The sequence below is a fragment of the Dipodomys ordii genome, unplaced genomic scaffold, assembly GCF_000151885.1.
Source record: "Dipodomys ordii isolate 6190 unplaced genomic scaffold, Dord_2.0 Scaffold20, whole genome shotgun sequence".
Taxonomy (NCBI): Eukaryota; Metazoa; Chordata; class Mammalia; order Rodentia; family Heteromyidae; genus Dipodomys; species Dipodomys ordii.
Genome location: NW_012267236.1, coordinates 23,604,774 through 23,628,143, shown reverse-complemented (window position 1 = coordinate 23,628,143; position 23,370 = coordinate 23,604,774).

The window sequence follows — 23,370 nt, the reverse complement described above, 5'->3', positions numbered from 1 at the left end:
CTCCATTATAAGCTTGGGCCTGTCCCTGTTTCTGAGATTTTAGTCTAGAAACCATGGTTTCAGGATACAGAAAATGAGAATTATGGAATTCCTTATGAACTGAATAGATGTAGGAATCATTGTATCCAGCAGGGGAAATAAAGACCCAACAGAAAGCATCTCACACAGAGAAAACAATGAGGGTGTCCGAGTGTTCCTGTGGGACCAGCACAGACCCCCGATCTCTGCACGATTCAGACAGGCTCCTTGCACAGGCTGGAAATCCAGTGGGAATGTTAGTAAGGAAGGTAGAAAGCTGGTCTGTAGGGCAAATATTTAAGTTTTTCTCCAAAATTGTGTTCTTGACCTTTCTACAAGAACAGAGAAATTACCAGCTGACAAAACTCACTATGTGCATGATGGATTCTGTCTGCCCAGAGGGAATAAAATACAAATTAAATAACGGTAACAATGCCGTTCCATGTGTATCAATCCATTAGGGCAGGTGTTAACCCAGTGTAAAATCACAGCAACCATCAACTGAACAAAGATTTGTTTTTACATGTAAGATAAGACAAGCCCTTTCTAACAATTCTCAAAACAAATTTGGAAGACAGATATACTAGCATTCGCGCTAGGAATAGAAAGCTAATCAAAACCCCCTTCTTACAGAAGCGCAAAGTGAAAATGGCCACTTAAGTCACTCGCTAATTTCTCACCAGCTCATAAAAAGAAGAAATGAGATGCCTTGCAAATCTTCCTCAATTCGTTCTCTCCCCCACCCTCTCTCTCTCTCACACACACACACATACTTTGTCTTCCAAGGATACGTCCACTGCACAGTCTGATTCTTTCCATCTTGTTGTTGGCCCCACAACAATCAGAATTCACCTGACCCTACGATTCTACTCGTATAATGTGACTCGGTGTAGAAATCTTAAAAGTCTTGGAGGTCTTAAAATCACAGCTCTGAGTACAGACAGACAAAAAGGAGAGATGGGGAAGAAAAGAAGGGGAAGCAAAGAGCCCCCTCCATCCCTGCGTGGGCATGCCATCTCAGTGACCACCCCTCACGGGTCCAGCCTGCCCTTCCAGCTGCTCACCTGCCCTTTGTGACCATGGAGGCCTCCTGGCCCCACAGCAGCTGGCTGAGGCCCCTGGCCTCTGACAACCCTCGAAGCTTCACACAGGACCAAGCACCTGTGTCGCCCTGCACGGCTTCAGTTCCGTCCCAGGGAAGGGCGGACTAGGCACTGCGACACTGCTGGTGACCTGCTTTCTCCTGGCTGATGGGCAGGTCCTGGGGACCAGGGCCATGATGTGGGAGGCTCCATCACCCACAGTGCTCAGAGTAAGAGCAGGTATCCTGCTTTGTGGGAGCAGGTACTTCCATGGCCGTTGGAGATGGCCTCAGAATGTGTGAGCTGGACTCACTCTTGGGTTCAAATGTGTGCTTCCAAGTATTTTTATCTATGAAGCACTAAGAGATGGTGAAAAGGAGGATGGGGGGTGTGCTGGGTCCCCCCGCCTCTGTAACATGGCCCCCAGAACCTCCACAGAGCAGAGTGGATAATACAGCCAGGTCTCTGTGATAGGAAGAAAACAGCTAGGAGGAGCCACACCCAAGGGTGCCCCCAACCTCCATTCCCCAAGGCCTTGTTCCTCAGTCTCCCCATCTCCGTCCGCCTCTCCCTCCCCTGAGGCTGTGACCGGCAGGTGGCCAGCTCTGAGAACCTTCTGGGACCTTCCGGTCACCTTTAATCCACCTCTTAGCGAGCTGTGTTTTAGTGTGTGTAAATTTACATTTAGATGGGGAGCACGCTCCATTTGCTAAGGTACATTTCAGTAAGTGACAAATTCCAGAATGACAGTGCATTAGTTACAACCAATTAGAAGGAAATTATCACTGAAAGGTGGCCATAGCTCCTGCACTGGGACACGAGCCAACGCAGAACATTTATGAGCCTTACCTCACCGCGTTCAGCGCATGGGAGGAGGTTTAAATCCAATTCAACAAAATATTTCATGTGAAGCCAGAAACCTTAGGACTGTACATTTCAGTGAGTGGACTAGAAAGCAGCCACTCAAGACACTTGCCACCATGAAAATCTTGGGGTTTTGAAAACACTCAGACTTGCATTCAAAACCCTATTCTGCCACTACCATGACATGTGATCTCAAGATCGCCCATAATCTTAAGCAGCACACAGAGAAGCTACGGCATATGCCCCGAAGTGGGGGTAAGGCTTAAATGGACAAAGGGCTCCCAGTGTCTAGCAGCACACAGAGGCTGCACAGAGAACAGTTCTGATCAGAGCCACATGCTCCGTGGATTAACACAAACACGTTCACCACAGCCCATCAGAAGGCTATGTAAGCACATTGTTACACCAAGTGCACTTAAAATGCAAATACAGCCCTTGCCATCAAAATCTGTCATAAGATGGGTGAGTAGGAAAATCAGCATATATCTTAACACAAAAAGATAAAAAGAAAAGCATGAAAGAAGAAAAAATGTTGTTATTCATTGGCTGGGGGTATAACACTGTGGTAGAATATCTACCTAGCAAGCACCAGGCCCAGAATTCCATCCCCAGCTCTGACACACACACACACACACACACACACACACACACACACAGAATACACTAAGCAAAGCATAAAAATCTAAAGCCACCACGGGAAAGATTAGTACTTTTCTTTTTTAGCTGCATTTTTTTATCTTTTCTTTTTTGGTACTAGAGGATTGAACCCAGGATGTTGTACTTGCAAGACAAGCACTGTGCCACTGAGCTACATACCAGCCCAGGCCTTTTCAATACATAGTAGGGTTACTACCTCCTAAAAAAATAACCTAAAGTCAAATGGACAAAAAAATGTACAGTATACATGACAATTATGTAAACAAATTTTACAAATCAATATTCTATGGTGACAAAAGAAATAGACATATAGAAGACTCACAAATTTGTATTCAGGTTGGTATTCAGGTTCATTTATATTAAATATGTAAATTATAATAATATAATCAGAATTATATATGTATTTCTCTCAAAAATTAGAGTAGAACAATACTGTTGTTAGTTCATGTAACTAAATTGAAACCAAAATGATCCATTCTGAACAAATTAGGAATGAATGAATTCAATGTGCTCTTGGACTCAGTGTTTAGTTTGTTATGCATTTACAGACAGGCTCACAGAGATTCATGGATGTGTGTGTATAAGCATGTGTATGTGCATGCACACACACACACACACACACACACACACACAAACACACACACACACACCCTGGTCATTTACGGCACTGATGATGACTAACCTCTGAAAGCAGCTGCAGAAAATAATGATTTGTCCATACAATGAAACATTAAACAAATATGTCATTAAGTGAAGTAGCTATGTTCTTCTCATGTGAAAAATCCAAGATACATATTTTTTTTCCTAAGCTCCATTTGTAAGTGAAAATCCAAGTATAGAAAATATGCCCTGAAATCTTCCAAGTGTTGTAGGAATGAGATAAGAATAGCATATTGATCTGCAGTCCCCAGGAGTGTTTTTCTGTATGGGAGAGAGCTCACAGCAGCCTGGAGGGTGGGGGAGGGAGGGTTAGGGAGGGGGGATGGTGAGGGGAGGATGTCTCCACTCACCATGAATGTCTTGCAAGTGTTATTTTGCAAAACAAACATTTTGAATAGAATGAATAGATGCAAGACCAAGGCCAACAAAAATTAAATGGTGGCAGATAAGAAAAAGCCCTCGTTGACTGACAGGAAGGAAGGCAGTGTGGTCTCCCTGTCTCCCTGAAATGAGGACGCTTTTGGGAGCAGGGCTTGTAGGAGAGTGTGAGTGTATAAGGAGAGAGTAGAGAAAGGCCGGCTAGGCAGGGGCAGGGACCCCAGCACAGAGGGCACTGAGGGAGGTGCTATGGTCACACCCATCGGTAGCTGAGATCCCTGCTAGAGGGGGGACACAGACCAAGGGAAGCAAGGGACAGCTGGGCAGTGCGGCTGCTCTGGGAAGGATCCCTGCCTGGGATGCAGGCCTTGTCCTGCCGGGTCTCATTCACAGTCCCGAGATGGATGGCCAGCTAAACCAAGATGAAAGATGGGGAGAGGAAGCACGGGAGGACACACTTCCAAGGTCATTTAAGTAGAGGGGGAAACAGCACACTAAGCACAGATTCACAAGGAAATAGTCCTGGACTCCAGGGAACACAGAGCAAGCTAGCCCAAAGCAACAGCAGTGAGAAGAATAGAGATGAAGGCAATAAAGAGCTGAAGAGGAGACGCTGTGGGTCCTTGGTTCCGGAAGACATCTGAGTTGCTGCTAGGCCTTAAGCTGGTCCTCAGCCAGCCTTCTTGGGCCCAAGAGCTGTAGCACTGTCGCTCTTGGGCTGCAGCCCCAGCATCCAAGTTCTGTTGGCCAGCCCTACCACAGCAGGCACCATCGGTGACTGCCTGCTGCTGCTCAATGCTGCTGGAAGCCAAGGATTATGGTAGCTGCCAAGAGTCAGGGCAGCTGGTGGTTAAAGCCCACAGCAACAAGGCTCCCCCCACGACCCCAGGACTCTAGCTTCTCAAACCTGGAGCACTGGGACGGGGAATTTGTCAGCCTCTGGGTCTGCCAGTTTGGGGCATTTGAGGGTCTTGGGCTCTAGGCCTGGAAGTGTCTCATGACCTAGCCACAATTCCTGTGCGTGAGTTCAAATCCTAGTGAACAAATACCACGGGTATCTCGCCTGACTTCCGAGAAGAGGAGTAAGGGGTCAGGGACCAGAGTTGACTCAGGAATTAGAGCAGGGGTCTCCCATGCTGGATGAAGACTCCCTTCATGAAGATCTCCCAGTGTTTGCAATCTTGGCTTCAGGCACCTGCTCATGGCCTACAGCAGGCGACTGAGCCCCATGCTGGTTGCTGGGGAGTAAATGGAGAGAGCAGATTGCCACCTCCCAGGTAAGGAGAACATGACCACCGAAGAGCCGCTGTCCCGCCTGCTTAGCGCAGAGCACGACTGGCGAAAGATGGGAGCAGTAGCAATGGCGCAGGCCTGGTTCAAGTGCCAACCCCTTTCTTGGCTGGATGAGAACACGGCAGAAGAGAGAAGTATATTATGATTAAGCATATTATAATTAAAGACGCAGCTAGTCTGAGAACCTGGTTCTCCAGATTCTATGCACTCAAGTGAGACCTCCCAAAGAATCCCGACTGAAAGGAGCCCTAACCCAGCCCAGCTGCCTCCCACTGAGCAGGAGCTGGTGTCTCTAACCCAGCAAGCTGCTTCTCCCGGGCCTACCCACTGCAGCAGCTCAGACAACCTGTCCTGGTCTACCTGTGTCTCCACCTGCAAGCAGAAGCGGTTTAGAATAGAAAGAAGCCACTAACTGACACCAGGGTATCACCAGCCTTCTCCAGGGAATAGCCCACTCCCAGGCCCGCAGGCAGTCCTATTCCAGCCTTGTGCCAGACCTGAGACGTTTGCTCAGCACTTAGCTTTTTGTTTTAAAATTTCATATATTTGTTTTGGGGGGATTTAATATTTTGAGTTCTAAGTATATTTTAGATATGAGGCCCTTGTCCATTATATGACCAGTGAAGATCTTCTCCCAATCCATGGGCTTTCTATTGATCTTGTTATATGTCCTTTGACATGCAGAAGCTCTGCAACTTCATGCAATCCCATTTGTCCAACCTTTCTTTGTTTTGTTGTGTTTTTGAGTATTAAGAAAATTTCAGCCTGTGCCAAGGAGCCCTAAAGTTTCTCCTGTTCCTTCCTGTAATGTTACCTTGAGGTCTTTGATCCATTTGGAATTGATTCTAGTGCAGGGTGATGTATAATGTACTACTTTGTGATTTCTTTTCTCTTTTGTGCTTTTTTCTTTTTCCTATGGTTTATCCACTGCTGTCACTGTACTTGATTTTAGTACTCTGAATATTGTATATACACTTATCTGAATTAGGGAAGGAAAGAGGAACAACAAAATGGTGAGACAAAGGACAAAGGGTGAACCAATGGGACAGCAATACTTACAGGACAATATGTTGGAAATGATCTGTACAACTTGGGGAGAGGGTTGGGGAGGGAAAATGGGAAAAAATGAGGGAGGAGCTAACAAGTTCAACAAGAAATGTACTCACCGCCTTACATATATAACTGTAACCCCTCTGTACATCACCCTGACAATAAAATGCTTTAAAAATTGTGTAAACAGTGCTGGAATTTTTGGTTTATTAATGTTTTATTATAGTTATAATTGTGCATTTAGTGAAAATCCTTACAAATACGATTTTGATGTCAAAAGGGTAACACCTTTTTTTTTACAATTCTCAATACATTTTTTCTAGTTCTACAAAGTTTGCCTCCATGTACATTTCCCACTGCAGAGTTTGCTGTCTTCTATAATCTCAGCAAGCAAATCTTACATTTCTTTAGGTACTCATTCATTTTCCATAGCTAGAAAAATGTATCTTGTCACTAGAATTCCAGGACTTTTCCATCAAATCACTTTCCATTTTGGACAGAAGGAAGGAAGGGAAAGAGGAAGGAAAGGAGGAAGGGAGGGAGGGAGGAAGGGAGGGAGGAGAGGGAAAGGGGGAGAGGAGAACAGGGAGAAAGGATCTTTCTTTTCTTCTCAACTAGTTCACAGGCTGTTGTGACAGTAAATTGAGATCATATATTTTAAATGTTAAAGAGTGCCACATAAATGTCAAATAGGGAAAAACGGATTTCATCACACAGACTTCCAGAGAGCACTTATGAATCCTATTAATTAAAAAGACTAGTGCAGCTCCATGACATTTAAGTGCCCTGTAGATAACTCACATACATGGACACAAGGATCAGATATTCTGGGAAATGTGATCTCTGCCAGGAAGACTGCAATCTGCTACAGAGGAAGACTTGAAGACAAAAAGCATGCCAGGCCCATCTCTGGGAGGAAAGGAGCATGCTGGTCCTCAGGAGAAGAGAGGGGCCTGGCCATTCCTGAAGTCATGCATGGAGTCTACACACTTCAGCAGGAGGAGAAATAAACAAGTACATATTACAGTTATGGAGGTCGCTGCGGGCATGCGTGTGGGTATGGATGGGGGCGTGGTAGGATATAAGGTGAGTGGAATTGTGACCATGGGTGTAGGTATAATTATAATACCAGCCTTAGGTGTATGGATGGAGACCTAGATCAAGACAAAGTAAGGAATTTGAGGCAAGGAGAGGCTGGTGAAATGAACTATTTTAGACTGCACAGTAGGAGTGATGGTCAGAGTAACACTAAATAAAGACTTTTAAGAAGCACTCAGTGAAAGACAAACTAGTGGGTGATTTGATCTGAGTTTTGTAGAGTTCATTTTGAGTGCTGTTTAACGAACAGACTGTTAGGGGCAGTAAAGTTTTTTCCAGCAAAACACTTTCCACCTGGGAAGAAAGAGATGGTGACAGTTGTACCCTCACTATGTCCAGGGAGTCATGGAAGTGGTCACTTGTTGGTGATGCTGAGGCCAGCTGGGAACTCAAAGTAGATTTCTTTTAACAAGAGGTTGATTTACTTAAAGGTTTTGTGACACCCATGCATTGTAGAATGTACTATATTAAAAAGCAAGCATGCTTCCTCCAGTTATTAGAACCCTAACACACACACACACACACACACACACACACACACACACACACATATATCGTGTTATAATCCTGTTTAAAAACAAACGTAAGGGATTTGGAACTGAAGTGAAGTCTGTTTATGGTGGACATGAACTCTGGCCTATAGAAATGGAGGGACCATGGGCTGCTTGGAATCAAACAGCAATGTGCAGCTGAGCTCTGCAAAGGCACATACCCTCTTAGTGCCAGAGGATACAAAAATGTGCCTGCCACCTAAAGCGCCTCCCTCCATCCACCACTTTGTGCTTATACACATCGGAAAAGTGAGGGCTGGGAAGGTGGCTCAGTGGTAGAGCACTTGCCTTGCATGCATGAGTCCCTGGGTTCGATTCCTCAGTACCACATAAGCAAAAAAAAGCTGGAAGTGGCACTGTGGCTCAAGTGGTAGAGCGCTAGCTTTGAGCTGAAGGGCTGAGGGACAGCACCCAGGCCCAGAGTTCAGGCCCTAGGACCAGACCCCCCCAAAAAAAGTGATATTCATCACTTCAATTAAAAAGAGGAACACCATCTTCCCATATCTTACAGAGTATCTCCAAGACCCCAACCCTAACTTTTCAATGCAAGTTCTCTTCAAATAAAAGTAGACCAGAACTACTCATCAGAGTATTCCAGGCACGAGGTTCACTTCTCCAAGAATGTCTTACTAATGGGAAATACTGAGATAATTATTTCTTAATAAATTCACATTTCTCGTTTTTTTTTCTTTTTTTGCTACAACTTCACCATAGGAGATATGGAGCCTTTTTTTTTCTTTTAATGAACTCGGAATGCAGGGGCTTGGAAGAGCTAGCAGACCAGGTTCAGCCAACAGGGAAATGCGATAGCACCCTGGAATCCCTTCTTCTCTCAGAGGAGTGGGACACACCCTCATTTATGGCTAAACAAGCACCACCACTAATGTCGTGTATGTTCATATAAAAGTTGGAAACTCCCCAGCAAAGTTTATGATGTGTTTTCTAACTGTGGTATTTTGATGACCACTCAGTAATTACAAGCGCTTGGACCCAACAGACTCCACTAGCTGAGTCCAACATAAGCAGTGCCATCTACATCCAGTACCACGGAATGGGGATGCTGGGTGGGAAGGTTTAATAGCAAATGAATGAGAACACCTAACACCCCAGAATGGTTCTTAATGCCAGATCCTACACCATAAACTTCACAGGAAGGAAAACATGTGCAGGTGTGGGTGTGCGCACATAAATACATGTGTGTTATTTATTGCATCTGCTCTGCTGACACAATACAACGCATGTGAAGAGCACTAGGGAACAACAGGCACAAGTTCCTTTGCTCCCTTAGTTGCTTCTGTTACTAACAAAGTATATGACCCAGGGTGAGCAGGTTCCTCCAAGAACCTCATTTCTGCAACTATTAAAGAAAGAGATGAGGTTCTGTGATCACTGAGGTCTTGCTTTGAATATTTTTCTGACCCCAGGGCTGTATTTAGAATTCTTGAAGCAAGAAATTAGCCACTTGCAAAGATTTGCTTCTTTGACCTAGAAACATTCCAGGTTTTGTTCTCTGACTTTTCATTAGGGTAGACATTTAAATAAAAAATGAAATGACTAGTGTTGTTTTGTTTTTTGTTTTTCCCAAGCAGTCTGTATGGAATGAGCTCAGTACAAGAACAGCTCCCTAGGAAATTAGCACTTTTCCTCCCCCTAGTGGAAACAGCCTGTGTTTGCTCTAAATAGAATTGCTCATTAAACTTGTAAGTACTTGGGTGGTATGCAAGTGTATACAAAGGTATTCACTGAAATACAGTAGATTCAAAGGAGACCTCAAACAGTGTAATTCCTTAGAATGTCAGAGTCAACGGTCAGCAAAATAAAACACCAGGAAAAGGGGTGGAGTGGGGTCAAGGAGAAAGGAGTAGACAATGAAGGGGAGACAAGGAGGAAAATGCAGCCAAGAATCCAATGGGTGTCCTACAAAATTAAGAAGAGTGAGGGAAGGGATGGGTAAGGAGGGATGGGTAAGAATGTTGAAAGAGGTGACATTGATCAAGACATATCGTCTTCATACACCACTTTGATAAAGGCAATTCCTTTGTACAACTACTTAAAGATAATTTTTTTAAATAAAATATATTTTTAAAAAAGGAAAAAGCAAGCAAAATTAAGCCATAACCAGGAACCAACATTACAATTTTCCACAGAAATGTCTTTAATATTCTCCTTCATGCAAAGACATTCAAGGTTAACAGTGAAAAGCTGCAAGGTCGATTTAGAACAACACATGATCTCCAAATAAAGAACACAGACCTAAATGAGAAGGTTTATATTTATTTTTTTCCCAAAGCATCTTAAAATCTGTTCTCTTGTGAAAAAAAAACAAGCCAAAATAGATGACTAAACAAATCAAAATAATAGAATGCTGTTATGCCAAGGTCACAGGACCCCCACCAAGAAGACCACCGAGTCAGACTCTACAGCTGTTTTATTTAAACGGGCTGCAGCTCGGGCCTCGTCCTACACTCTGACACAGTGGAGCCCAGGAGGAGAGCCCCAAGCTAAGGATTTGCAGGTCTTATAAAGGCACACAATCAACCAGGAGTTTGGATTACCACCATGTGTTGCTTTGCTAGACAGAAACAAGGAACAAGTGGTCACTGCCTCAAACTTTAACCTTTCATTCCCCCCCTTGACTTATGGTCTTGAGCCACAATCTTGTGTCTCTGGCCCAAAACCAAACTCCAACAGCTCTTGATCTTGAACGAGTATACCAATAACAATCAGTCCATTTTTCTTTTCTTGAGGCGTATGTGGAGTGGTTGGGTAGGATACTTGGAGACTTCCCATGTTTCCCCACGGTTGTCCAAGGCAAAGGGTTCAGCCAGTCTGGCATGGGAGCAGTGGATCCAAGCAGCAATGCCATCCACCTTAAGGGCAGTGGGTGTAGCCAGTAGCATATGTAAGGTCCCTTCCACCGTGGTTCCAGAGATCTCAAGTTGTGCCTTCAAACAAGCACCCAGTCTCCTGGTTTAAACAAATGAAGGGATAGGAATAGAAGCAGAATCATATATTGTTCTAAGCTGGGGCCACATACTCTTATGCACCAGCTGTAAATAGTCAAGCTTACATAGAAATTCAGTATTATCCAAATCAGCAAGCAATTCAGTCTGAAGGCTAGGGATAATGGGTGAAAGGTGTCCATACATTATTTCAAAAGGAGTAAAGCCAAGCCGACAGGGTGAATTTCTTATTCTAAACAAGGCAAAAGTAAGGAGCGATACCCAGACTGCGCCAGTCTCCAAGGCCAATTTAGTTAAGGTCTCTTTTAGAGTCCGATTCATTCTTTCTACCTGCCCTGAACTCTGGGGTCTATAAGCACAGTGTAATTTCCAATCCGTCCCCAGTGCCTCAGCTATTCCCTGACTTACTTTTGAGACAAGGCCAGTCCATTGTCGGACCTGATGGTGGATGGGATTTCTTCCAGGATCTTCTTAGCCATGACATTCGCGGTCTCATGCTTTGTTGGGTAGGCTTCAACCCATCCTGAAAAAGTGTCTACAAAAACTAGCAAATATTGGGCTGGGAAGGTGGCTCTGTGGTAGAGCGCTTGCCTTACATGCCTGAGGCCCTAGGTTCGATTCCTCAGCACCACATAAGCAAACAGAAAAAAAAACTAGCAAATATTTATATCCAAATTTTCCAGTTTTAATTTCTGTGAAGTTTACTTCCCAATATACACCTGGCCTATCTCCACGGAGGTGAGCTCCTTTTGTAACCGGTTGATTGAGGGCATTGGTGAGCTGACAGGCTTTACAATTTTTTTTGGGGGGGGTCCAGTTGTGGGGCCTGAACTCTGGGTCTAGGCGCTGTCCCTCAGCTCTTCAGCTCAAGGCAAGCGCTCTACCACTCGAGCCACAGCGCCACTTCCGGCTTTTTTCTTTTGCTTATGTGGTGCTGAGGAATTGAACCCAGGGCCTCAGGCATGCAAGGCAAGTGCTCTACCACTGAGCCACCTTCCCATCCCAGGCTTTACAATTTTTTTAACAATGTCCTCAATGAGTTGATTTCCTTGCCTAATTTTTAGTTCTGAGTGTCGGAGCATCCTGCATTCTTCGGGTTCCCATTTGAGAGACCGGATGGATTCTCTTAAGAATCCCCTTGCCCAATCTTTGTGGCAAGATAAGTTTCCCCTCACCAGTTTTCCACCAGTCTTTGTTTCCTTCTTTGTCTGGGGGTTTATAGGCCATGGGAATTTTCTTTATCCACTCCAAGTCTTCTTGGGAGTACTGAGGCTCAGGAGGCGAAGCTCGTGGCTCTGGGTCTACTAGAGTCAGTACTTCCGCTCTGGGCTGGAGGGCCGCCTCTTTAGCTGCCTGATCGGCCAAGTTATTTCCTTTGGTTATAGAATCAGTTCCCTTTTGATGGCCAGGGAAGTGCATAATGGCAATATTTGCTGGCTCCCATAAGGCCCGGATGAGGCTTAAAATTTCTTGTTTGTTTTTAATAGCCTTTCCCTCAGCTGTCAGCAGCCCCCTCTCTTGGTAAATGGCTCCATGGACATGCACAGTGGCAAAAGCATACCGACTGTCCGTGTAAATGTTTAGTCTCTTCCCTTTTCCCATTTGTAGGGCTTTTGTTAGTGCCACTAGTTCTGCTCTTTGTGCAGACATTCCCTGGGGAAGTGCTTCTGCCCACACTATCTCAGTGGTGACTGCTGCGTCCACATACCTTTTCCATCTTGAATGAAACTGCTGCCATCTGTGAACCAGGTATGCTGAGCATGCGATAGTGGCGAGTCCAACAAGTCTGACCTCTTTTCCTTGGCCTGGTCTCTCTTTTCACGCTCAATTTCATGTTCTCTAAAAGCTTCCATGAGCCGCTCAAGATATGCTGCCAGACTTTCACTTCGTCCCTGTCTAACATCATAAACTCTGGCCATATTAGTAGGTCGGCAAGCCGCCACCTTGAGACTTGCCAACAGAGCCTAGACGGCGGTAGACGAGGAGTCACTCCTTACCTTCAACCGTATTTCAGTCCCATGTTGGGTGGATCTCAGGAAAATAGGCAGTGGTCAGGGCAGGATCCATGATGGGCACTCCGGTGGGGCCAGGGATATGCTTCCAGGACGCCTCTCGGATATGGTCTCTCTCTCTTCAGTAGTAAAAAGGACCTGTAAAAGCTGACTGCAATCATCCCAAGTGGGCTGATGAGTAAAGAGAATAGTTTCAAGCAAACGAATTAAATCCTGGGGTTTCTCAGAAAAGGGGACATTTTAGGTGCGCCAATTGTATAGATCACTGGTAGAAAATGGCCAATATTGGAGTTGCTGTTGACCATCGGCATCCACAGGACCTACAGCGCATAAGGGAAAAACAGCTGCATTAGAAGGGGGGTTGATCCCACGGCGGCGTCCAGTGACTGGCCCCTCAGAAACTTTAAGGGCAGGTGCCGAGGGTTCTATAGCTCCCGCCTCCTCTTGATCATTCTCAGGTTCTGCAAAAGGAACCTGGGAAGGGGAGGATGGGAGAGAAAACATTTCTTCTTCCAAGTTATCTCCCTGAAAAACCGGGGGATACAATTTCTTTTCCTCTTTCTTAATTTCTTTTTGTAAGTCTAGGGGGCTAGATGGAGTGGTGCCCATGGTTTCCATTCCCGTCAGCCGTTCAGTCCAAAAAACAATAAACAGTACAAACAAGACACACACAGGCCTGACAGTTATGAAAAAAAAGCTTACGAAGTACAAACAAGACACACACAGGCCTGACAGTTACGAAAAAAAAGCTTACGAAGTGGAGATCTCCCATATTGATCCATTGACTCCTGTAATGGGACACCCATGCCCCACAGCAGAAGGAGCAGACCCACAGTGGGCAAGTTGGGCCTCGGTTAGGAGGCCCTCTTGGTCAGTTCTGGCCCAACACTGAATCGACCCCTGCCCCACAATTCACACGGGTGAGGTTCCAAGGACCCCCGCCCCACACGGCGGGGTTCCCCCACCCCACACAGCAAGGTTCCAAGGACCCCCGCTCCACACAGCAGGGTTACCCCCACCTGACAAGAGGATCTGGGACATCTCCCAGTTCCTCCAGGGTTGTTGTACAAGCACATCTGCTTCGACAACCCTTTACAAATCGGAGTGGCCATCCTCACAAGGGAAAACAAAAGTAAAACAGACAAACAATAGGACAAGACAAATTAACAAAGACAGCGCTGTTTTACCTTTGGAGTCTGAGGTCTAGGGGATCTTTGGGGGGTATCCCGGATGAGCCCCCACTAATATGCCAAGGTCGCAGGACCACCGAGACTCAGACTCTATAGCTGTTTTATTTAAACGGACTGCAGCTCAGGCCTCGTCCTACACTCCAACACAGTGGAGCCCAGGAGGAGAGCCCCTAGCTAAGGATTTGCAGGTCTTTTAAAGGCACACAATCAACCAGGTGTTTGGATTACCACCATGTGTTGCTTTGCTAGACAGAAACAAGCAACAAGTGGTCACTGCCTCAAACTTTAACCTTTCAATGAGAAGCAACAAAAAGAGATGTCCAAAATTAGAGTATGTGACAATCTGCTCATTTTAATTCAGTTTAACATGCATTTTATCTATTCTGTGGGAAGGTCATCTGATTCCACCCTTTCAGGACCTCTGCTGTTACCCCTGGCATCTGGGTTTATCCTATTACCCATCACAGGAGCGTAAAGAGAACAAGGACAGTGTCAGCCGCCCCACCGCCCAGCCTCCTGGGGAGAATCTCATTAATCTCTTTTAGACAGGTAAGGAGTGGAATACAGTTACAGAGTGCAGGACACCAATCAATCATCTTGTTTGGTCTGACTCTGTCCTCGTAGCCAACCCAACAACTTTGCTTGGCCCTGAGAGAAAGTGACAGGTTTTCCACAAGGAGGAGCTGTAGCAAGACTTGTGCGTGAACAGGTGAGCAGGATAAATGCGCACTGGATACAGGGTCAGCTGTGGATCTTATGTAATGACCTATGAAGTATGAGTTGTATTCAAATAAAGAAGTCACTCACAAGTTTTAGTCTTGCTACTAATCAGAGAAGTTGGCAAGGATTACCAGAATCTGAGAGGAGCACTTACCTAGGAAATGCAAATATAAACAAAATCCAGCTTCAAGGAAATTGACATTTTATAGGAATAACTATAAACATGAATGAAAAACATTCAGTAAAAATAAGACATTAACAAATGACATCTAGACAATGAAAGCAAGAGGAGGAGGGAGGGAAGGAGGAAGAGAGAAAGGAAGGGAAAGTGGTGGTAAGGATAGAAGGAGAGAGAGGAAAAGACAAAGGAAGGAAGGAAGGAAAAGCAGGGAGGGAGAAAAGAAGAAAGGGAGGGAGGATGAAAGGGAGTAGGGTGGGAGGGAAGGGAGGAAGGAAGGAAGGAATGAAGGAGGTATGGAGGGAAGGTAGGGGAGGGAGAGAGAGAGGAAGATGAAAGGGAGTAAGAAAGCATGAAAAGGAGGGAGGGTAGGAGGAAGTAGGGAAGGAAGGGAGGGAGGGAGAAAGAGAGGGAGGGGAGGGAAGGAGGAAAAAGGGAGGGAGGGAGGAAAAAGAAAGGGAGGAAGGGAGGAAGATGAAAGGGAGGAAGGGAGGAAGAAAGGATGGAAGGGAGGGAGGGTAGGAGTAAGGAAGTAGGAAAGGAAGGGAGGGAGGGAGAGGAGAGAGGGAAGAAGAAAGAGGGAGGGAGGGGAAGGAGGGAGGAAGAAAAGAAGAGAGGGAGAAGGGAAAGGAGGGAGAGAGGAATGGAGGGAGTTAAGGAGGGGAGGGATGGAAGGCGGGAGAGAAGGAGGAAGGGAGGGGAGGGAGGGAAGAAGAAGAGAGGGAGGAGGGAAGGGAGGGAGGGAGGAAGAGATGTAGGGAGGGAGAGAAGGAGGAAGGGAGGGGAGGGAGGGAGGGAAGGACCTGAGGACAGGAGAAGCTCTCATCAACCCCATGGGATCTGAGGTGTCTCCAATCCAGCCTAGAACCTGGTCACATCTCAATCAATCATATTAAACACTGATTAAGCACAAGAGGTCATAACTACCCACAGCTCCTGGACACTGGAATACATCCTATGGTCTGTGAGCCCAGAGAGGAGGCTCTGAACTCTGTTCATGGAGAAGATGGTGACTGGGTGACATGGGGCCCAGGCTGATGGCAGGTCACAGCATCAGACGCAGGGTGGAAGAGGTACCAGATGTGCCAGAGACCCAAAGGCCAAGGAGACAGGTGCTGAGACCGAGTTAGTAAGGCAGGCTTGCCATACCTGACTTTCAACAGCCTGTACCAGCAAAACTACACTCTGCTGGGGAGAGAATGACCTGATATGCTCCCTGCATCTGAGGACACCCCAAGCTCAGCTGTGACCCCCACAGGCCTGCTGCCATCCTACAAAAAGGCGGGGGCGGGGGGACGTTGAAGAAGGAGATCTCTGACTCTTGCACAGAGTGTGCGATTCCCCAACGGGAGTGTCAAAGACTCGGATTATTTTCCAGTTTCAACAAGGTCTAAGCTTGTGTTCCTCTGCTAACAAAATCTGGACTGCTCAGGAGAAAGAGCAGATTATTCGTGGCCAACAGAAAGAGGCAACCTTTCTTCCTGTGGCTGCAGACTGAAGGAATCCCACAAAACCACAGCCACCACCTCCAATCCACAGCCTCACTTTCCGAGGTGTCGGTAGTCAGCGTCTATCAGTAAACATTCAACGGAACATTCCATCAATAAGAGAGCCACACAAGTTAAATCTCAAGTATGAAGACTCAAGCAATGAAACTCCTCCCCCAGGGTGAGTCCCAGTGTCCACCCACGATACCCCTTAGCTGAGCCATCAACACATCCTTGGTCCACGCTACCCACTGTCCATAGGTTACCCCGGGATTCATATTCACTGCCTGCCTCAATTACCACAACTGTCCCAGCGTTGTTGGACTAGTATTACTAACTACAATTTTACCTAGCAATGGCTGTAAACTGCAAGAATCATGATGCTGATCCTTCAGACAGGCCAAAGAGAAGTCATAATGAGCTTTCTTTAAGGGAAAAGTATATCATATAATCACCCCTATGATACCTATGATCAAGAGTACATAGAACATAGCTATGGTCAAGAATGTATAGAACATAGCTATGGTCAAGAATATAGAGAGATTTCAGTACCAATCCATGGCTTCAAGCTTCCACTGCCCCGCATGGGAAATGGCCCTGCTGCAAGAGTAAGGAGGGACTGGAGACTCGACTGCACTTCTATGTATTTATTTATTGTCGATCGTGGGGCTTGAACTCTGGGCCTCTGCGCTGTCCCTCAGCTCTTCAGCTCAAGGCTAGCACCCCACCACTTGAGCCACAGTGCCACTTCTGGCTCTTTTCTGCTTATGTGGGGCTGCGGAATTGAACCCAGGGCCTCATGCATGCGAGGCAAGCACTCTACCACTGAGCCACCTGCCCAGCCCCATTGACTGCACTTTTAAAGGGGGAGAACCATGCCTCCCAGGAGAACTACCTCTTTCCACTGCTCGAAACAAAGGAAGTACGTTAAGTAAATGACATAAGCCTGGAGATTAGAGATTATTTGCCAGCGCGTGTGTGTGCTGTGTGGAGAGCAGCTTGATTCACAACTGAACCCAAGCAACAGCTTGATGAGAAGACAACAAAAAGCCAGAACCATGCCTGTCATCCAGGACTGCCGTGCTCTCGCAATGAAGAGGCCCGGGCTGTTCATCGCAGTGCAGTGGCTCAGGCTGCTTCCCATTTCTGCTGAAACCGAAACCTATCTCAACACAACCACACCCATTAGGACCTTTCAGTGCTACCACCCCACACCACATGACAGGCCTTGGTTGAAGGGCAACCTCCACCACACAGGGGCCTCTCAGTAACCCACAGCACTGACGCACGAGCTGCAAATAATCCTGCTTAAAAATCAGAAGGAGAGGCATTGCTATTTTAAAATCCCAATTATACACCGGGATTATATTCACCTTGAAATCCATTTTCATCTTTATCATCGTTTTCTGTTTTGCTGGTGGCAGTTGGTTGTTTTGTTTTTGTGTCAGTCCTGAGGGTGGAACTCAGCCTGGACGCTGTCCCCAGTGCTTTTGCTCAAGGCTAGCACTCTAGCGCTTGAGCCACATCTCCACTTCTGGCTTTGGGGTGGTTAATTGGAGCTAAGGGTCTCAAGGATTTTCCTACCTGGGCTGCCTTCAAACCATAATCCTCTACTTAAGAGGTCAAGTAGCTAGGATCACAGGTTTAAGCCTGTGTTTTAAGTTTATTTTATAAATTTAAAAAACAAGAACAAAAATAAAAAAAAAAAAACCTCACAAGGCTGAGGCATCTTGCTGAGTGTCCGCAAGCGTCTAGTTCAGGGATTCTCTGGCCATACTTGCTGCCTTCCTTACTATAAAAACTTAAGGCTCCAGGCACTGGTGGCTCACACCTGCAATCCTAGCTACTCAGGAGGCTGAGATCTGAGGATCGCAGTTCAAAGCTAGCCCGGGCAGGAAAGTCCATGGAATTCTTCTCTCCAATAAACCACCAGAAAACCAGAAGTGGTGCTGTGGCTCAAGTGGTAGAGCACTAGTCTTGAGCTGAAGAGCTGAGGGACAGCGCCCAGGCCCAGAGTTCAAGCCCCAAGACCGACCAAAAAACAAAAAACAAGAAGAAAACAAGGCTTCACACCAGGGAGTCAGGCGAGGGCCCTAAGCTGGTGTACCTCTCAGGAAACAGAACTCTAGGGGCTTCCGACCTGCAACAGGAAGCATCAAGAGTTCGATTCACCTCCCCAACCTGAGGGGACCAGATAAATCAGGCACAAAGACGGCACAACAGCAGCCAGAGAAAATGAGTCTGTGACCAGAGGTTTGCCCTGACGGCCTGAGCTGGGGAGTGTGAGCTCAGATCCAGGCAGCTGGACCTATGAAGAATGAAGAACGCACAGAGAGCCCGAGAGTCTGAAGTCCTGGCTGAGCGTTGAGCCAGGTCGGGTGAGGAACACACACAGGCTGGAAGGGGCACACCTGTCACTCAGACAGGCCAGGAGGGTCTATGTCAGACCCCAACAAGAACGTTCTGGAATCCGGTAGGATTTAGGAGAGTACTCACAAGAGCCTTGCCTCAACACTGGGGGACAATTAACAAATCTTAAGTGCAATGCTCAAAAGGATCCATCTCTTTCCAAGACACTGAAGTGCAACCCAAAATCAGGCTGAAAAAACAAAACAAAACAAAAAAACAAATCTGTTATCTAGCAAAGTAAAATTCAAAGTATAGCACATCTGTAATCCTAGCTACTCAGATGGCTGAGATCTGAAGATTGTGGCTCAAAAGCAGCCTAGGCAGGAAAGCCCATGAGTTTCTTATCTCCAATAAACTATTAAAAAGCCGGTGTGGGGTTGGGAAGGTGGCTCAGTGGTAGAGGGCTTGCCTTGCATGCATGAGGCCCTGGGTTCAATTCCTCAGCACCACATAAACAGAAAAAGCCGGCAGTGGCACTATGGCTCAAGTGGTAGAGCACTAGCCATGAGCTGAAGAGCTGAGGGACAGTGTTCAGGCCCAGAGTTCAGGCCCCAAGACTGACAAAAAAAAAAAAAGGTGGGGTGGATCTGTGGCTCAAGTGTTAAAACACAAGCCTTGAGTGAAAAGCTCAGGGACAGTGCCCAGGCACTGAGTTCAAGCCCCAAGACTGGACAGAGTCCAGGTCCTCAGTTCAAGTTCCAGGACCAGCACGCACACACACACACACACACACACACACACACACACACACACACATGCATATGCATACACACACATACACACTATATATATAGTAGTAAAGTATATGTATAGTTATATATGTGTGTATATAAAATAATATATATAACAATGTTTATATAAATGTAAATTAAATGTATTTATGTATATACCAAATATCTGTGTATATATGTGTGTGTATATATATATATGTATATATATATATGAAACAACAATCCTCAAAATGAAACCTAATATAAAAGGAACAGTTTTCACCTAGATGACCAGCGAGTGGCAGGACGTCTTCACACAATCTAATATGTAACTGGAGTTGGTGGGGACAGGGAGGAGTGACAGAGAAACTGAAAAAGAAAACTTAAAAGAAAACTAGAGACCTACAGATCCATCAAGATCAATACACTGCAAACATATAAGCCTACACCAGTGCACATGGTAATCAAATTATTCAAACCAATGCAAAAGAGAGAAAGCACCGGAGACAGAACACGGGCTGTGTGCAGAGAAACAGGAGGACAGCAAAGGTTCCCGTAGTGCGGTGGGCATGGCTCCACCTCTTCTGCTGTTCTCCTTCTCCGTGCTGGCATCAACTTCCTGCTCTCGACGTGGCTCACCCGTTCCTCTGAACACAGCCAGAAGGAAGAGTGAAAGAAGGGGACAGTATCCACTTGACATTGCTCATGTTCCTTCTGCTTAATAACAACCTGGCCAGGTGCCCACAGTTAGCTGGAGAGCTGTGGAAGGGGACGCTGCACAGGTGCCGAGCTACAATTCTGTCAAGATGGAAGGGAGAACTGGTACCTAGGCCCACGTGTGGCCCATCCAGGATTGGGAATGACGCCCACATAGCCTATGCAGAGGCAAGCACGTGATTCTTGTCTTCTGGTCTTGGGGTAGGAGGCAGTCTCCAGGCTAACAGATGTTATCAGATCAAGTCTGTTATCTACCTATCACGTGCACAAAGAGCGACTTCTTTTTTAATCTTGTTACAATTTAAAGGAGGGGGAGCAAAGCCAGGGCCTTCCTCCCCTCCCAAAGCCCACAAACTCCCCATAGCTACTCACTCACTTCCTCTGCTTCCACCGTCCAGTTCTCTTCTGTATCACAGATGCAGAATACTGAAAAGAGAAACTGCTCTCCAGACAAATCAATACCCAGGATGACGGCATGGATTGGAAACCCATAGCAAGTTTATTCATTTGCAAGAAACATAAAGAAAGCATTGAGTATTTTTCTTGGCCACTGGTGTGAGTTTTTCAAAACATCTTAATTAAATAAAATCAATAGTATAATTAGATGCCATATTTTGCAATGAACCCTACTTCTATTTACTAGCTGCAAAAGTATTTTCAATTGAAATCAATGTCACATTTAATATACATTATATATAAATTATCTACAGTTCTTTTGAAAGGCAGTAGAATATCAATACCACACTTTATTATAAGATGGCATATGATAAATCTGATAAGGCCTTACATTTAATTGTTTTGAGTTAAGTCTTCCTAAGAAATGGTAGGCAGGATCAAAATAATTTATTGATCCATCTATGGTTAGAACGGGAAGGAAATTAAATAAATCACCTGGCTCAGCCTCCTATTCAGACAGAATTATTAGTCCCCTTTGGACTGAGTAACAAAGTGCTATTGGATGTGAAGTGACTCAGCCAGGAACACACAGCTATTAAACTTCCCCTTTCTCAGCTTTTTTCTAATCAAACAAATCTCAGAGCCAACTTCATATGTAATCATAAGACATTCAAGTTCAAGCTACTTGAGTGAAAAAAAAAATTCCCATTCTCAAATTCACTGTGCTTATTGAGTAAGATGAAGTAAATCTGTGTAATGAAAACACATAACAAACACTGCACTTCACATCTTGGCTTCAATTTTAATTAGTGACTCACAGCTCCTACACTAAGGAAGCGCGTGACATAAACATCAATATAAATAAATTGCTGGATTGGCTGGGTTCGATGCAAACTGCTTGTTACATTCAGAGCTGCATCTCTGAGGAAAGAGTGGGATAGAAACAGCAAAACAGTGAGAGGCGTGGATGTGTCTGCACACTCCAGAGGCTCTGAGCCTCAGACACATCATCAACAGCGTCTTTATCAGCAATCCCTATGGCAAATGGCTCAGGAGGAATGTCCTCTGACAGCTAACACGTGGCTGTAGGCTCTGGAGGGGAGGGAGCAGCTGCAAACCCATCACAACGGTGCTCAGAGATCCTGATGATCCAGTGATGACCCCACCTTCCATCCAAGATGGCGGTCTCTCCACTGGGCTGGAAGGTACTCCTGATTGCTTCAGCACACCGGGTGCTCGCAGGCTAAGAAAAACCTTAGCAAGTTTTAGTTGTCATGAAATCAGAAACATGCTCCAAGAAGATGGTTCGTAAGACTAAGGCGAAAGCAATTGCTGGATGGATCCGTGAGTCAGAAAAGAGGACAGTGGTAAAAGTAAAATGAAAACACCCAGGCTCTACTTCTCTCCCTGCAGAAAGCATGGAAGACACATCAAGGGAAGTTGCATAGGAAAAGGGTTGGCTTAAGATGAAGCAGACATCTGTCCTGGTGGGCTGGCCAGAGCAACTCCAGTTAATTACCAGGGTTTTGGATCAGCTGTAAAACCTTCTGCAGGACCTCTTCCCTGGAGGGACTGGCGTCCACCACCAGACAGCTTGGATTCTCCATCAGCTGGTAGGACTTTTGCACCCTGGGGACAGGCACAGGGAGGAGTCGGCCTTACGTTCCACACAGCCACCCCTGCAGAGCTGACTTTCCTACACTGACAAAACCAGCCGGAAGCAAGGTCTCTACCCTCTTCTTCTCAGTGCTCCCTTTATTAGTGCTCCCTTCATCAGTGTTCCTGCCCAGCCACCAGCCAGGCCCCCAGGAAGAACTTCAACAGGCTTGGGTTGATACATGACAGATAGGAGTGCTCTTCAATAGCTAGCCTTTCCTGAATCCCTGTTACCTGCCAAGCTCTAGCCTTCTGTCCAATGCTTCCCATTTTTATAGTCAAGGTGAACTAGGAAGAACTCTCATTCTGCAGAGTAGGAGGGTGAGGCTCAAGGAGGTTAGGAGCCCAGAGTCAGGGCCCAGGGCCAGGGAAAAGATAGTCCCTGCTGTTTCTGGCAATGCTCTGCTATTGCAGTAGGAGCCGGCTGGCTGGGGCTGCCTAGCCTGGGGTCTGCCTCTTGTGTTTGAAACCTGGGAACCGTGTCACTTGTAAAGCCAGTGCCCACCCAGGCTCATCTCCAGGCAGGGACACCCACCCCTCACCCCCACCTCGCCTTGGGGCCACCTACTTCTGACGGAAAATGCTGTTGGCCTCAAGTTCAGCCTCCTCTCTGGTCTTCTCCAGGCCACGGCCCTGCAACCTTTGTACTCTCTCCTCGGGACTCACGGTGAGCAGGAGGACCAGGTCGGGCTTGAGCAGGTCCCCCGGCCACTGGTATACGGGGTGGTGGGCTGGGGGCAGGTGCTGCAGGCCCCCACTCACCTCGGTGGCGATGGCATAGGTGGCCGTGCTGTGCCAGTACCTGAGAACAAAGGGGGGGGTGAAGGTAGCACCAGAGAAGGGCCCGCTCAGGACCCCGAAACCAGGCTGGCCATACAGAAGGCTTCTCGGCATTCAGCAGACTAAAGACACTTGCATTTCATCCTCAAAACCATCAAATATAAGAAATCAGAAGCAGCTAGTAAGCCAAGCTGGCTCCTGACCAAACACATACTGAGCTAAAAGTACCTTGTCCTGCAAGATGGGTTTTCTGGCATTGGGGGACAACAGTGGAGAAGACAGATGTGTTTGGTGGCTCCTTTGTGTTGAATGCTGTGTCTTGACCAAATAAAATCTAGCAAGCCCATCTAGTTCCTCCTTGTGAGATTGAACTTGCCTTGTGAACGCTTCCTTCAGGAAACCCTGGGCCAGAAGACCCCTGGTCTTTTCCCAAGTCCCAAGTCATTACATTGTGTTTGCGCAGCAAGTAGGTGGCAAGCGCAGGGATTTAAGTCAATACCC